The sequence below is a fragment of the Xyrauchen texanus genome, chromosome 39 (assembly GCF_025860055.1).
Source record: "Xyrauchen texanus isolate HMW12.3.18 chromosome 39, RBS_HiC_50CHRs, whole genome shotgun sequence".
Lineage (NCBI taxonomy): Eukaryota > Metazoa > Chordata > Actinopteri > Cypriniformes > Catostomidae > Xyrauchen > Xyrauchen texanus.
This window is the reverse complement of record NC_068314.1, coordinates 29,866,570-29,881,664: the sequence shown is the minus strand read 5'-3', so window position 1 is coordinate 29,881,664 and position 15,095 is coordinate 29,866,570.

Below are 15,095 nucleotides of genomic sequence, written 5' to 3'. Positions count from 1 at the left end.
ATTACAACTTGAGGGGGCATTCATGTGCACCTTTCAGCCTGATCTCATGAAATTTACTTGTCCAGGACAACATTTTTGCATATTCAAAATGTACATGCTGTATTACACATTTCGCTGCAGTTTTCCAGTGTAATGTCCAGCAGGGGGCGCCAAAGGTGAGTGAAATTGTGTCGTATTCAGACGAGGTTTGAAAGTGAATTTTAGATGTTTTAATGGTTTAAATGTACTGTACCTCTCTAACCTAAAACTTTAACCTAAACCTAACAAATAGTGTTTTAAAATATAAATGAGATTGTGGAGCGGGCGTGGTCATGTGTCTGTCACTGGGAAGAGAGGAAGCGGTAAGGGCCATCACCTGTTGATTAATGATGCGTAACACCTGTTTCTCGTTACAGTGACGAAGGAGATGGGTTTGAAAAGGCCACAGAGAACACCAGTGAGGGAGAGAGAGTTGTGTTAAGCTGAAAAGACACTTCTGTATCTGTGATGTCTGTTTGGTGTTTGTGGAGCTGAAAAGCCAGCTCTTTGTTTATGAAGCTGAAAAGCCTATACTTTGTCTGTGAAGCTGAATGCTTGACTTAAAGCTGATTTACCTGGACTGCCAACCCGCTTCCCACGTTCTTCCTGTTGGAACCTTTACAGAGATGTTAAAAAAGACATCCTTACCCAATCATCGCCTAATCGATAGTGTTTTAAAATATAGAAGCAAAATGAAAAGCACATTTTCTGAAGCAACCACGTCATTTCGTGTCAATTCTATGACTCTGTTATATCACGTTTCAGCTTGCGTTCTTGACTGGTCTTGATCCATGGTCCTCTGCAGGGCTGGACTGGTAAATCTGGCATACCTGGCATTTTCCGGTGGGCCGACGCACTTTGGGCCGCTCATGGGCGAATTGGCCATCGGGAGAACCGAGCGGGCCGTTGTGTCGGCTGCGAAACATGCTGAATGGGGCGCGATAAGCTAAAAAGAGCCGTCGCGTTATGCAGAACGGACCACAAAACGGACCCGCGATATGCAGAAAATGACAGCGAATCCCCCCCTCCCCCCCAAACAAGTACGGGGCCAGTTGCCATGTAAAATCCCGGGCCGATTTCTCTTCCCAGTCCAGCCCTGGTCCAAAGGCCAATGCTCTATGAGGTGATCTACCGTGCAAGCTAATCAGACTGGAATAAGTGTATATATGTATGGGGGTCTGTAATACAATCGTTTTTCAAAAGTTACGTTAGAGTAAAAGTGTGTCGATATCATAACATAGCAGGGTCTGAGTAATAGAGAGAAAAAAAGTATTTATAAAGTCATAATCAGCCACTGAAGTTGTGATTTATGTGAAAGTGTATAAAACACACAGTTGTTGTAGCACCTCTAGTGTTCATTTCACCTGGAAACTGCAGGGAATTGTACCTGGAGACATGTATAACAAGTTTTGTAAAAATGTATATACAGTCACATGACCAGGTAAATGCAACCCATTTATCAGTCATTTTTAGTTGCAAAATAAAGAAATAATGGGTGACAAATACACCTCCAAAAAAAGTGTTTCCACAACTGCATACAATTACACCAAAAACGTATTTTTTTTTTTTTTAACATGATGCTGCATCCCTTGCCAATAGGTGTCAGTATAAAGACCAGTGTCGTAACCAGAATGATTACACAGGAAGTCATCGTTTTCTACCGAATGTTCCAGTACCCTGACATCTACACCATTCTGCTCAGTTACTGACATTTTTGCACCAGTTCAAGTGTGTTTACCTTCTCTTGTGGCGCAACTCATAGCATGTTTCGTTAGCATTGGAGACACATGTCCTTGTCTTGAGTTGGAACCAGAAAGTAAACATGTTCGCATAAAGACGAGCGTGAATAGATAACATTTTTACTCCATTGATGGCTAGGTTTGTGGTTGGGGTTAGAGTTAATAAAATATGCATTCCAGCCACAGAATGAGAAGTGATCACTTTTAGGAGGAAGATGGGTGAAGCACAACAGAAACAGGAATCACTACTTTTAATTCGTCACAGAGTCCAAAAAATTTGCCGTTTATGATGATGAATACCAGTGAGACGCTGAATTTCAATCCGTCTTATTTTTTTATAATAGGTCCTACATATTATATTTAAAAATATTAAAAATTTTTAGGCATTATTTATATGAATTAGCTTTATTTGGGGGCCTTTCTCCTGCGATGGACTGGCGACCTGTCCAGGGTGTCCCCCGCCTATCGCCCAATGTTAGCTGGGATAGGCTCCAGCCCCCCGCGACCCTGTACACAGGATAAGCGGTTGACAATGGATGGATGGATGGATGGATGGGGGCCTTTCTCAGCAAATTATGATGTATGTAATTCGATGAATTAATCTGCATGTCATGTAATTAATTTGATAAATGTGTTTAATCAACTGACAGCCCTAGTTTTTTTTTTTTTTTTCTCTATTTGTTTGTTTACTGATCACTCACACAATAAAACATGTCTGGACAAGGCAGGGAAGCCTACTCTCAATAACACCACTGCATTGCACAGTGAGTAATGCTGTTAAAAAACAGCATGTAAACTAAATAAATTGAATATTATGCTGCTAATGTTTCTTTCTGGTTGCTTTTACTACAGGCTTTCTGTATTGGCTGGCTACAAACCCCCTGAAGAAGAGCAGAGCTCCATCTGTTGCTTTCAGTAGGATCAATATTTATCATTTCTAAAGATGTCTAAAAGCTCTGAGTAACTTGAGTATTTTGCCCAAGGCCCCCACTGCCTGCGTTCAACAGCCACTGAAGAACAACACTTTTGTGCCCATGCAAAGGCCACGCAGTCTCTCTACTGGACTGATCAAAATGCTAATTTCTGATTGTGTAGAGCTAATATGTGAGATAAGAGTGTTGTCTGATAGGCTGAATGTCATCTTCTTGCTACAGTAGGATGACGTATAGTCATGGAGAGAACCAATTCAATAATTCAAATCGCAAAGTATTTTCAAGATCTGCCTTTTTACTTGTCATTTCAATAGAGCAAGTTGAATAGATATAGAACCAAGAAAAACTCTCATTGCATTGCCAGTAGTAGTTTCAATGTTAAGGACACACACATAGACTTACATTCCTGCATGCATTTATGAAGGAAGGCAAACACCCACATAACATTTGCACACAGAATATGGCAGGACTGAACTCATGACAATGAAACAAACTGTGAATGTGTTCTCAGCTAATATTTAAGAGTACTAAATATTCCATTTCCATCCTCTGTAATTCAAATGTCCAATCGATGGAGCCCGTTTCCTTTTACCCATTTCCAGGCAAATGGACAATTAGCATTTAAATAGAAGGACTCTCAGATAGCACAGAGAGCGACTGGCCCTATCTCAAAAACTCTTCATACACTGGGGACACAGAAAAACACTGACAGCAGTCTTAAGGAGCACTGCCACTCTTACGTAAAGGGAGGCACCTGGACTCAGTCCTCTAGGGGCTGTCTGTCATTTCTCATTGATGTGCACATTGGGCCTCAGTTGTTTATGTGCATATGTATGTGCATGTCTTGAGTGGGTTGATCAGAGGTCCAGCTGACTCTGCCTGTCAGCCTGCAGTAGCCTGAAAATGCATTCACAGCACAACTGTACTCTATGAAATATGGTTCATTCCTTTGCTAAAAATAACAACAACAACAACAACAAAACTGCTTTGCCAGAATGCAATTCCCATGTTGGTATAGGCTTGATTATTCTTGTTTAATGCTAGTCTAGCTGGTGGATCAGCATACTGTTAGGGATTCATTGGCGAGAAGCTGAGAATCCTCAAATCTCAATTAAATTAACAATGAAAAATTTGTCATCATTTACTCACCTTTATATTGCTCCAAATATTGTAAACAAACATATGATATATTAAATTCTGTTAACCGCCTGCTTTCTGTTGAAAAGTATTTTGAATATGGCACGATCTGTACTCACTAAAATCAAATGGTGGGTTGATATAGCACCGACCCATTGTTGGGTTATTTTAACACAATGCATTGAGAAGCAACTTTTACCTAATAAATTGGGTTATAAAATAACTCATTTGTTGGGTTTTATTACCAAAATGTTGCTTTAACCATCCTAGTATTATTGGTACTATTATTATTGTTGACATTATTATCATTATTATTATTGCTGTGTAAATAAATTATAATACACAAGTTACAAATATCTTGAAAATGCTTAATTTCCAATAAATTAAAAGCAAACATTTTCATTAATTAAGTAAATGGTTACAATTGTGTTATCAGTTTACTTCCTATCTTTAAGTTACTTACAATCATGTTTCAATTTACAAGAACCACCACAAATAAATAAGTAATAAATAAGTAGGCAATGGTGTAACGTTGCTGGCAAGGACGAAGACGATGGAGTGACGAACCCAAGTGCAGTTTATTAATGAGAGGCTTGAGGAGCGGAGCCAAGGTGAAGTCGTAGGGATGGAGGTGGGCCTGGACCGTGGAGCAGAGGTTTGCTTGTGACATGGCATGGAGCAGTCTGGGGTTCGACTGATGGTGTGGAGCAGACTGAAGCTTGGCTGTGACATGGCATAGAGCAGTCTGGAGCTAGGCAGAGACATGGCATGGAATAGACTGATTTTCGGCTGTGACATGGCCTGGAGCTTTTTTTTTTAGAAATGAATGTTTCAAGGTTCCACTTCTGAAGTGTTTCCCTCACATATGAATCCATCACATCCTATTTAAAAAATATATTTCATATAAAATGAATTAACAACTTGTAAGTTCAATTTCAAGCAATTGGCTTCATTAATGAGGCGATCACAAAACGAGCCAGGTACCCTCCTGCAATGGTAAAAGAACACCATCAAAATGTTGCTGATTTTTGGCATTAAAAAGTCACAATAAAAGTGATAAATGTCACGACTTGAAAAAAGTAATAACTGTCATGAATTCAGGGACGCAGAACTATCTGAAAAGTGGCTTCTGATTAGGATATCACCCAATGTCATGTAGATGCTGGCTATTGTGTAATACAAGGGTCGGCAACCTATGGCACACATGCCAGCATTGGCACGCGGAGAGGTAATCATTGGCACGTCAGCAACAGCGAGAGTTGTTTACTGTCACTATAGTTACAGCTTTAGAATACTGTTGTGTCTGTTGTTGACACAACAGTAATTTCTACCGTAGGCCTATGCTGTTGTATGAACGGGACATTTCAAGACTCACTCCTGTAAGCCAGTAAGACATAAAATTCTGACGTGAATTCACAAGTGATCAGCCAGTTTGTGTCTGTTGTATCTTTCACTCTTGATCTGTAGGGCCTACACGATTCTCTATTTCTTGAATGTAACATCTCACAGCACAAGTCAGAGGGGTGGGGAGGAGGGGGGTGGCAAGCTTGCCAAATGAAGGGCTGTTCATCCCAACTCCTGGGAACAACAGTGAGAAAAAATGCTCAAACCAGTTTCCGCATCTTCATCTTTAGAAAGTGTCAGGCCGGGTAGCCTGTTATGGAGCAACAAATCCCTGGGCTGGGAATTGTGGATGTGCACTTAGGCAGACCTAATGCCATCTGCCTGCAGGGCATATTGTGGTGGCTCACCAGGGCACTGCCAGAATGTAACACATGACATGCAGAGTCAGGACACACCTGCGATAAGGCAACTGGGACATGCAGCAAAAATAAGATGCTACGTTTCTCTAACATTGGGTTTGCACTCAGCGCCACAGATGCACATGTGGTACTGCAATGCATGCATTTATGTTTACTTATAAGTCTTTTCTATCAGGCTGATGTGAGCTTGCTGTTCTAGTGGTTTGGAAGTGCATTGGTAACAGAATGAGCTACAGGATTTTGAGATAAGGTATTTGAGGTGAATATTCCCTGAACAAATTTTAATAAAAGCTCTTTTGAAATTGACGTTTTTATAACCATTGTTATAAATTTGATCCACTTACTAATACATTTTTGTCATGATATGGGTGTGATATTTCTTATTAAATACAACATTTATAAAACTGATTCTGGTTCAGGATGCTGATTGGTCAAAACCGTATTCCGCCATGCTATAATCCACAAACAAGTAAAAGCAATAATAGTGGACCAGCATTGCCATGCTATTAGGGCTTCATTGGAGCGAAGCTGAGAAACCTAAAATCTCCCAAGACAGTTGATAAATTCCCAACCAATGAATAATGTGTCATCAATTACTCACCATACAGATGTTTTTAGGCAAATATGACTTTATATAAAATGCCAAAACTGTGATCAACTACTCCAAGCTTCTGGATATTTGTCTGGGTTTTACATTCTTTGATCCTGATTTAAAAAATGACTGCTATAACAACAATAGAATATGTAAACAAACATAATATATTGGAGAGACTGGGGCTAGTTGTCACACTTTTCACTCAAATGAAATTTTTCAGGATAAGTTTAGTTTTGAAAGTCAGTTTCTGTAAAGTCTTGACTACAAAAGCTTTGATTAATACAACGTTCCCTCATGCTATAGTGCACAAACGAGTAAACGCTATGACACTAAACACCTGTTTACAATATCACTAAGCAGCATCCATGGCAATTAAGTGCCATCCTTCAGCTATCTTCTAGCTGAAGGATGGCACTAAATGATTGTGGGTAATAAAATGCAGTTTTAATGAACATTAGCATTCTAGCAACAGTTTTCTAACAAAAAACAAGAAGGCTGTGCTATATTGCAGTACTGGTTACATTATTTTTAAACTGAAGCATAGAAACACACTGTAACAATTATACATTTATAAATATATTCACACATTTCTGGAGCACCTTGAGGTTAAACTGACTCTACTTTGAAGCAAATTATACTTTACTAGCCATACACACTTGACGTTCTGCATTTTAAAGCTAGCACCAGGACAGACTGTAAAATCTAAATCTTATTTAGAGAGATCTGTGTTCATACTGAGCTCAAGACAGATTACAGAATTAGTCATGCAAACAGAATTCATCTCAGCCATTGGAAGCAGCATGCGCAGATGGTTGCATATGTAATTTGAGTCTGATTAATTCTGCTATCTTCATGTGTGTATTAAAAATGAACTAAAATTATGACATGAAAAGAGGGATGGACCACACATGGTCACAGAAGGAGAGACCCACAACAGATAAGACTCAAAGGTCCCAAACAGTCTCCACCCCTCAGCTCTTATCACAGTGGATGAATCCCAAGGGGCATGACCCATTAAACCCCATTATCTAGATAGAGAGAACACGAGAGAGTAGACCCATTGATCCGTCAAAGGAGGAGGAGGAGAGATGGCTATCATCTCCTGTCTGTTGGCTGATCTTCACAGGGAGGCTGACATTTTTTAGGTCCTCAGAAGCTGGAAGTGACACCGCTTTGTCACAAGACAGCTGCTTTGTGTTCAGCTGACGTCAGGCTTGGCCCAAATCTTAGTGCATCGACCACTTTTCAGATGGACATCGACCTTCACCGGGCCAGATACCTCTTTTCCTGATCTCAACCACTAAAGAGAAGACATTTAATTGTGGAATGAGATGAGTTTCCTTTCAGCATGGTGTCATGTGAGAAGCTCCCCAGATGAAAGGGATGTGCAAGCACTGTGAACCAAGCATCCGGAGGAGAGATGGTGGCGTCTCTGGAGTCAAGGAGCTCAGATGCAGAGATCTAAGAATCCCTTTCGGGATGATTAGTGAAAATGTCAGAATGCAGAATGCACTTGCTCTCTACTTGTAATCACAAATCTTGACAGCCAGATGTCAGAAAGTGTTCTTACTATTTTATATTTAATCTTAACATTGTAACTTTGAGTATGCCCAATTGAAAAGACCAACATTGTTGGTCACCAGCATATGTTGTGCTTTGGCTGTTGCTGTGATGGTGTCCCTACCAGACCTTTAAGTCTTTTTAGCCTTCCTTGACCAACCAGCAATTTAGCGGCTTTACAGACAGTCTTTATTTGTATCAAGTTACCTCTTAAGTAAACTGATTGAATAATGGCTTCCAATACTGCAAAAAAATACATTTTTCTTACCAGTGAAAAATATCTAAACATTCTTAAAGAAATATAAATTAACTTGAAAAGTAAATGTATAAAAAAAAGTCCCCATGGAGAAATAAAACTTAATTCAAAGGAAAAATGTTTTAAAAAAGGCAAAAACAAATTTCTTGCTCTAAGTATTATCATCACTAATTTCTGCTTAATATCTTGTCTTTTTTATCATCAAATTTGTGTCACCTACACTTTGATACAGTCTATTAAAACAATGTATAACTGAAAAAATAAAAACAAAATGTCATAAGATGTTTAAACTTAAAATAGGTAACTAACTTCGGTTCTCATCTGAGCACCCAATTATCTGACTTGGAAAACACCAGATGACAGTAGAAGTAATGAAATGCATATTTGAAAGATTAATATATCTGACTTTGAGGACCCTTAATTAATTATTAATAGCATATGTATTTATTTCAGTGCCTCTCCCTCCCTTCTCAGTGGGGTGATTAGTAACTCTTCACTTCTTCATGCTCAGTGGTGATGGTACCCATGGCACCACACTGTCAAGGATAGAGAAAGTGAAAAAAGGGGAAGGGGAGTATGTCTCTGAAATGTGAGCTAATTGACTTCCAGTGGCATTCACCCATTGTGCCAGCTGGGATAGTTCATTCTTATCCGCTTTCATGGGACCTCAGGGACCAGAAACCCCCCATCTTACCCCTTCCCCCTTCAGAGGAAATGTAGATTTGGGATAATATATTGTTGGATGGATGGAAGGATGGAAGACTGGTATGAAGGAGCAGAACTACGAGCTTTGAATCTTTCCACATCTTTATGCCATACAAGATGTTGGTTTGAACCCGTCTTCTACATGGAAAAAGGTGGTAACCTGCAAGTTTCACTTAAAGCATCTATGTCTACTTGAGCAAACCCATAATATTTACTTTAATTGGCGTAATCTAATTTGTAAAGTTGAATTGGTAAGATTAAAGTAAATAATAATACTAGATAATTTAGATGTTATCACATGAAGCATATTTTTAGGTTACCTGACAAGACATTTGTCAAAAAGGGAAGTTCTTTGAGGCTCTTACGAGATTAAGCCCATAGATTCCTGTAGGAACTATAAAGACTGTCAACAGTTCAAGTAGTAAAATACTCTGAATCTCCTAAAAAAATCATTTTGAGGCACCTTCAAAGGCCCCAGCATATTCAAGGAGAGGTTTTGAACATTCAGACACTGGCCAAGCCACTGTGTGTGGCGTTTAGAAAAGCATTCAAGTAAGAGGACGCAAAAGACTACATGAAAAACCTTAACTAATGTGACATAAAATATTTTATCATTTACTTATTCTATGTGTTGAATTCACACGAGATCAGTAAAAGAAGCTGTTTTAACCACTTGATGATGATTTAAAGCAGTATATGCAGTAGATAATGTGTAATTTGTAATGTTTATATTCTGCATTCATGACGCTAATGCACTAACATGCTATAATATGCACCGGTTACCCCTGTTATTTTATTTTTTGACACTGATACTGCAAAGAGGGGTGTATAAATTGGCATTAATTGTCAGATTACAGACAAAAGAATGATGATAAGAGAGGCATATCTCACTTTGGGCAGGTGTGTGAATGGCTTTCTGCTGTAGACGGCACATGGGCAATTAAGAGTATTTGAGGAATTGATTTCATTCCTTTTGTTGACTAATCTAAGCTCGCTAATAACTCTGCACACTGGTGTGTTCATATTGACTGAGCTCCAGATTTACACTTATCGATGACGTGGACCCATGGCTGTAAAAAGATGTTTAGCAGCCTGGACAAAGTTTCCCTGGAAGTTAGTGCTGGTGAGCTGTTATGAACCACTGAAACAAAAAACACCATCGTTTTGGCCAGATTTAGTTCAAAATGACGTCACACCCATTCGTTCTTTAATTTAGCATGAAATATGCTGAGGTATCAAGGTTTCTCCAGAAGATTCTGCCACTGTGGCAATCTGTGGAACCCCAAATGGTGCCTCAAGTTTCTTATCATTTTAACAGTATATTGAGAGTATATTGGAATACTTCACTCTGGTCAGATGCCTTAAGTGACATTAATTATTGAGAGCTTGCTGAGTGATGGAGGCTGTGGCTTTTTAGCATCGAGTGCTGCCTGACATTTAGGCCTGGTTCGTTTGACAAATGAACAGTAATAAGATTACATGGCTGCTTTTTGTTTTTGCTCCCTGATTAATGATCAATGGGTGACAAATGTCACATGCACCTGATTAATTGTTGAAAGGTAGAAAGACACATTTATCATAACATCACTGGAATGTATGGCACTCACCTAATTCCTTTGCTAAAATTGCTAGATTTTCCCTGTAATTTTTGTACATGAGGGCAGACAAATGTGATTTGACTGGTGAGCCACATATATGCAGTGGATATACAGTATCTTAAGCAACACTGTGTTTGATGTATGTCATACAAGCACAAACACAAAAGCTGGGGTTTAATTTTGTGGAATGGAGAATGACTGAGTGCACTCAGAGAGATTGCACATGTGACAGGCCGTAGAGTCTGGAGCAGATGTCTTCTGACAGACAACTGTATGCCCATCAGTGACGATCAATATAGGTCATGTATTTGAGGGGCTGAATTAAAAGATTGGAGATCAAGACATTGTTTTATTCCCCTTTATTGTAGAGGACACATACACAAACACGTTCGCTATCTAAATGGGGCCACACCATTATAGACTTCAGATGTTTTTTATATGAAACTAATTATAATTATTAAAAAAGCCTAACCCACACCTAACCCGCCTGGCCTTAAAATATATAATACAAAATAAAATACAACTTTTAACATTTTCAAGAATAATAAATTAAATGAATTTACATGTACTTTTATAAGTAATACTAAAAAGGAAATATTGAGAGTGGAGACAGGAAGCAGGATGGGAAAAAGTGGGACAAAAAGCTTACCATGTGCTTCTAGCAACCTCAGCATTGTTAGCGCCATGCTCTACCAGATGAACTGACACACCTAGTTAGTACAAATGTGTTTGTGTTAAATAAAAGTACAATTATTCTGCATTATTCAATCTGTAACTCTGTTTTTCCTTGTATGCATCACATCTCACCATGTCAAAACCCAACAGTTATTAAACCCTTAAGCATTGTGCTCATAACACAATTGACAAATCATAATATAAGATGGATTGCATTGCAGGAGTTCTTAGTACCCAACAGTTTTGTTGTCTGCACTTTTGAAGTTGTAGATTGCAGTGAGACATGGTTGGACACTGGTGGCCTGCATCAGACCTACCCAGCTCCAAACACCTCTCAACCCACAAGCAGCTTAGTCAAGCAAACATGATTTTCAGCCTTTAGGTGTAGTTTAATGAACTGTCTTTCTCAGACTGTCTCTAAAGTGGTCTACTGTCAAGTTATTGGTGATTTTATTAGTCATTAAAAGCAGAAAGCTAATGTTACAGTTTATAGAGTGGACAAACACATGATGTCATGTGAAATATGGTTCCCTAACAGAGAATAATCAATAAACACAAATGGGTGCACTAAAGCATCATGAACATGGATGAGTTCAAAGTGTCTTTCATATGGAAATCCTGATAACGTCAAGTTCCTTTGACGTACTGAAATTCTCAGCGTACTTGTTTCTTTAAGTAAACAATAGGTAAGAATATTAAGCCAGTCTAGTTCATTGAGTGGTTTCAGTTCAGTCAATTAAATTCAGTTCAGTTCTATTGTTTAGTTATTTAATTTAATGCCCTTGTTAAACTCTTTAGAGCTTTGCACACTGTCACAGCAAGGCCATTGGCAAAATTAAATGAGTAAAAATGGATGCACAGGAACATCAGTCAGGGTTTTGACTATGATCTGTGATGTCTAGACTTGATGGAGGGTAAAATAAATTAGGGAGGGACTTGAAATGCAAGAATAAGTGTGGGAGCACTTTGGAAGATTAAATGAGGTTGGAAGATCAGGACAGGTTATATTGTTACACCTGGCGTGAGTCTGTGTCACAAGAACATCTGCCTGTGTTTATCCTAATTGTCCCTAGTGGAGATATAGGCTGCGTTTGAAAGATGAATGGAGGTAGCATACGGAGGTAGGAAGACAATAATGCACATCTGAATCAGGGGCCATACTGGGATGTGGGGCGGCACATTTTGATCTTAATGATGGGCAACTGGCAATGATTCAAACTCAATGTATCAGCAACATCCTGCCTAAATCTAGCATATTTTTTAAGACACTGCCCATGATTTCCCACAATCATGTGCTTTGGCGAATAATGAAAAAAGGACAATGCCTTCTGAAGAAGCGATTGAGAGTAAATTCTTTCATAATTTTTTTTCTCGTTTTATTTTCAACTTATGAACCAATTTCTTCTACAAAATAAACATTTGCTTGGTTATCAAAAAAGCTCACTTGAATTTGTTGTACATAATTAGAGATGACGTTATGGTACCTGGAAAGCCTGTCTGAAACCAGTTTCCTTGGGGGCTGTTCACACAAAATGTGTTTTAGCATCGATCTGTCCTTTTTTTTTTAATTGTTCTCTTATGTAAACATGCTCGAAAATCTAGATGGATGTATTTGACCATTGTGCTGTGCTTTTTCTACTTTTTTTCTGCGTTTTGCCACATTTTTTACGGAATATTATGGGTTCAACGCAAGTACAGCATTCAATACAGCATTTGTGGCATAATATTGATAACCACAAAAAATTATTTTGACTTGCCTCTTTCTCTTTTCAAAAAAGCAAAAAAATGTGGTTACAGTGAAGCACCTACAATGGAAGTGAATGGGGCCATTTTTCTGAGGGTTTAAAGGCAGAAATGTGAAACTTGTAATTTTATAAAAATGACTTAAATTAATTCTTCTGTTAAAACTTGTGTATTATTTGAACTAAGTTGTTTAAATCGTCGTTTTAGAGTTACACCATTATGTCATCATGGCAACGAAGTGGTAAAATTGGATCTAACTTTACACAGAAACGGATTGTAAGGAATTTTATCACACTGAAACAAGGGCGTATCCAGGAAGTGACTTTTGGGTGGGCCTCAGTAAAAATGGAATGGCCAAATTTTCACTCACATTTTTTGTATACCAAAGAACAGAAAGGTAGCACATTCAAAAAGTTATTTCACTCTTTCAGAAATCAGTATTTATGTATTTTTATACTATTTTATAATTAAATATTTGAAGTCAAAGAATAATCTGTAACATTCTGTGTGGGCCTGGGTCTTACACAAGCATTCACAATCTTTTGATATCTTTATCAAGGTTCAAGGACTGATAAAGGTTACATGAGCATCTTTTCTACTGTACTTACTGAATCTAGCAAAATGGGCTCCATTGACCCTAGATGGAAGCTCCTACATGAATGACATATTGTGCCTTCACAGTTGTCAGCTTAGCATTGCATAAACTTTAACAAAACACAGTTTTTTTTAACCAAGCAACTAAAAAATGTGTTTACAAAAGTAATTTACCGGATCCTACGTAGAATCCCAAGTGGATCAGGGTACTGTAGCTTTAAGCTCCGGCCATGGATATTTTAGCTAATGGTGTCCATGGGAGATATATGTGACAGGTGTTTAAAAGGCCTGGCTTTTTCTTTCAGACAGTGGAAGGTAGAGGACATTAATATTTACCAGTCTCAGGGGGGTCAAGACAAAATGTATTAATCTCTCCTAAATAAAATATGTCTGTGGTGCACTCATTCCCATGTCCACAACAGATTTATCGTCATCGGCCTGTTATTAAATTGACTACTTGGTTTTGTCCCACTGCCATCTGAGTAAAAGTGTGAAGTCTTATCAGCTACATTAAGCTGTGTAAGTCATTGTGGACTTCAGGATGAGGGGGAGATCAATGCGAAGAGCTGTCTCTCAGTGAATTGTTGTGCAGATTTTTACGGGGCAGTCACTTTACTGGTGAAATGGAATGATTATTGGAAATCTAATTGGAGATCTATATCTTTTAATTGATTTTGTATCTAATTTGAATATAAATATGCTCCACTTTCAATTGACACGTAAACATTACTAAATTAGCAACATATTTAAGAGCTGGAGAATGTCAATAAAATAGTACTTTTTCAAGATAAAAGCTTTCGCTTAGTATGAAATCAACCGTAACACTTTACAATATCAGGGGTAAAGTCCTCCCTGCCAGACTCTTCAGATGGGGGTCAGAACAGTGGATCTGAGCCATGCATTCTTCGATTTGTATCTATAAATAGACATTTTCTGAACATACCCAAAATATCTTGTTGTTGGGAATGATGGATTTGACCAATAAACATGTGATTTGTAAATTATAATGTACAGTAAATTCAGCCGGTCATTATCACAAAATAAGTCTCTGTTTTTTTGTGTGTGTGTGATATATACTATTACTGTTACTGTTATCATTAATGTTAGTTATTAATGCATTAGGTATCATAAACAAACATTGAGCACTATATTTTTTACAGCATTTATACATTTGTTAATGTTAGTAAAAAAAAATGCAATTGTTCATTGTTAGTTCATGTTAGTTAAATACATATTAGTAAATGTTTAAATTAATATTAACATTTAATAAAAAATATTAAGAAATTATGTATTGTTTATTGTTAGTTCATGATAACTAATGTAACACATTGAAATTTATTGTAAAGTGTTACTTAAACCCTTAAACTTCATCCCGTGTAAACTTCCTTTCTAAGATCTTGTGGCATATACAGTGAAGCCCAAAATACTGACAACATAAGTGAACATGTTGCTGTTGATTTTGACTCATTTCATTCAAATTTCGTCATTGCAAATTCTATTAACAGTGTACCAATTAGGTGACAAGTTCAAATGAAACATTAACATGAATTTCAAAATTTCTCAGAATTAGTTATGCCCTCCTTTTTCTGGTACAAGTTTGTTTTAATTGTAAAAAAATAAAAATAAAAAAATAAAAATCATAAAACTTTTGAATTTGTTTCCAGGTTTAAATTAGAATTTTGATTCCAAGATTTTCAATGTGGTCACATATACTCTGTGGTCACTGTAGATGTGAAAATGAAGAGTTAAAAATTTGCAAACCAAAGCTGCATGTCTTCAT